The following is a 2,986-nucleotide window of genomic DNA, read 5'->3' on the forward strand; positions in this document are numbered from 1 at the left end:
GTGTGTGTGTGTGTGTGTGTGTGAGAGACTGTGTGTGTGTGTGTGTGTGTGTGTGTGTGTGTGGTATTCTGCACAGCTCCTCTTTCTCTTCTCCACCTTTCTCCTGCTGCTTATGCAACACAGTCGTACCTGCAGAGCAACAATCAAGTCTGGACTCGATCGACCGGGTGGGACTGCATGTCTGTGTGTGTTACAGATTCAGACACACAAACAGACAAACAGACAAACAGACAGACAGACAGAAGGATCAGAATATATTCCTGTAAAAATGAGAATCCTTGCTCTCTCCCTCAGTGGCATGACGACTCGAAATTAGGTCACCCAGGATGGAGCAGAGAGAGAGAAAGCTGTGGGGGAAACGTTTCAACGTGACGTAAAGCCTGTCGCAAGCACACACACACACTTCCTGTTTCTGCAGCACATCAAGCCTTAAATGATCTCATTTTGATCATCTCTCCACGCAGTCTGACTGGTCTTCACCTCCCGTATTCACCTCCTCCTCCTCCTCCCGCCGTATCTCCCGTTATTAGCTGAAGTCTTTGTCCTCCGCAGCCACCGACTCGCTTCTGCAGCAGTCCACAGACGGAGGTTATATTCCTCCGACAGCTGTGGTCAGGGGCAGCGTGAATAGCTGTTAGAGAGTCTTGACAGAGCTACACAAAGGTCACGTCCTTCGTATTCTTTGTTACCCAGCGTCCTTTTCCCCATTATTCAGACGGACAGGAGTTCTTTTTAATGCCCTACTGCTGGAAAACTCTGTTGTATTTACGACCACAGTCTTTACCTCCATCAGTGTCAGTCACAGCTTCACCGCTGAGGTGTGTCGGCATCTGAGAGTCCAACAGGTCGGGAACACGAGCGGTGAGACAATAACAACAGCTTGTAAACAAAACAGCCGTCATATCATCCGAAAACCACCGATGTGGAAACGTCCGACGACCCTGCTCTTAACGCCCAGAATGCCTGTTAGAGTTATCATACACAAACTACTGCAGGAGCTCAAAGAGGAACCACAAAGTCAGTTTAACATTAATCTGTGTTTTCCTACCTTCTGACATGGAGCTAGTGGGAGTGTGACGACGGTATAGAGGCCTAAAACCTCTCTGGGTGGATGGAGGGATGGATGAAGGTGTTTTCTGAGTTTTGGAGGACTCGTTGGTGTCTGTTCTGCTCTGTTCAGGCAGCATTTGTTTGTTCGGAGGAAAGTACATCAGTAAAATGTGATCAAAGTCAACAGCAATGACAGAACCATGAGAAAAGAAACCCAGCCTGTTATAAATACAGAATATTCCTTTTAAGAAACATGATGTAAGAGTTGGGATTTATTGCAATGTGTCGCCTCCAGTCTCAGAGTGCAGATACCACTGTGGTAGATACGGACATATGTGCATCTTAAAAACACCACATTGTGATTATTTTGACAGATATTGTGATGTTTCAATTATGAGAATGATCATTTTTTGCATCACAAATTTTATTTTTACAGAAAAAATGATAAAAATCATCACATTGTGACATTTTTTACCTGTAGAAGAAAGACTACAGTAGTTTATTATAATGCTGTTTGTCACACATCAAACAATTGCAGCTTCCTGTGATTTGCATACTGTGATTAACTGTAATATTGTGATTAACTGTGCAGCCCTGGTGCATTTAGACTTGTGCAATCAAAAACTAGCAAGACAACATTTCTAACACGGTAGACATCAAGCAAGTGCAACAACAAGCCCGCTCACCATCTGTCTGCAGCCGCTTATAACTTCCTCCTCTTTGCGGTCTGAGCTACCAGTGTAAACACCAACCCCCCCCCACAGTGCTCTGAGCACCCAGTCCCAGGTATCCATGGCAGGGTAGCAGCTAACAGCTAACAGCAGCTGCTCTGTAAATCACAGGGAGTTGAGACGGAGCAGCCGGAGGACATCAAAGAGAAAATACGATCCACTTTCACCAAAATTAGTGACATAGTTGGTGGTGTGTGACTTCTGCTTCAAAGCGATACGCACAAATTGAAACCAAAAGTTACATAGTGAAACACGTAAGGCGTACAGAGGCTCCATTCACCTTAATACGACTCTGTCTTTAAATTAGGTGTAATGAGGGATAGTGAAACATTTACTCATCTCAGAGACTGTGTTAGTGTTCTTACTGTCTCTCAATGTACAACTTTAGTCTTTAAAAGCACATTACGAAAGAGATGTAACTGTAATCTTCCACTTTCCTCAACCAAGGGTTTTAGTTGCCCGACCATAACAGGAATTTTAAAATGATGGCGTAGGTTAGAATTGCAGAATTACCTAATATCGACGTTGTTGTCAGTGGTGGATGGCGACATTTCTACCAGCATCTGTCAGAGGTGGCAGAGTACACACTTTCTTTACTCAAGTAGAAGTACTGGATCAACTTCTTTACTACAGTAAAAGTAAAAAAGTTCAGGCTCTGAATTGTACTCACAGTATAAAGGTGTTAAAGCCCTCTCTTGGTTTCTCTGAAGGACGTTTCTTCCAGCTGTTTCTGTGCAAAGCTGAAACTTCAAACAGGGTCGAGACTATTTTATGTTGTTTTTTATTATGTTATGTCTGTAATGCGTCATATGTTGGGAAGTCGTGCAATGATGCAAAAAAACAACCTATAAACAGTAATTCTCCTCAAATGCATTAAAAACTACAGTTGCGATCCTGTTTGAAAATGTCAGGACAGATATTAGTGTAAATGTGGGAGGCAGAAGGAAAGAATGTAAAGTACAGTAGTAGTAGAGTTTAGAAGTCAAATCTTGTTGTTTTCCATCATAAAAGACCAGATACAGTCTTATATTAATGCTTTTGGGTACAAACATGTGAACTATATGTCAACGGGAAATCAGCTCCTTGTGTCCTCCTGTCTTCTTTTCTGCTTTCTTTCCTCATGCGTGTGGTCGTACAGTTGTTATGGGATGTAACAGGCACGTAAAGGTGTGTGTGTGTGTGTGTGTGCATGTGTGTGTTTGGTG

Source organism: Morone saxatilis, unplaced genomic scaffold (genome assembly GCF_004916995.1).
Source record: "Morone saxatilis isolate NCDOM2014 unplaced genomic scaffold, NCSU_SB_2.0 Contig0, whole genome shotgun sequence".
Lineage (NCBI taxonomy): Eukaryota > Metazoa > Chordata > Actinopteri > Moronidae > Morone > Morone saxatilis.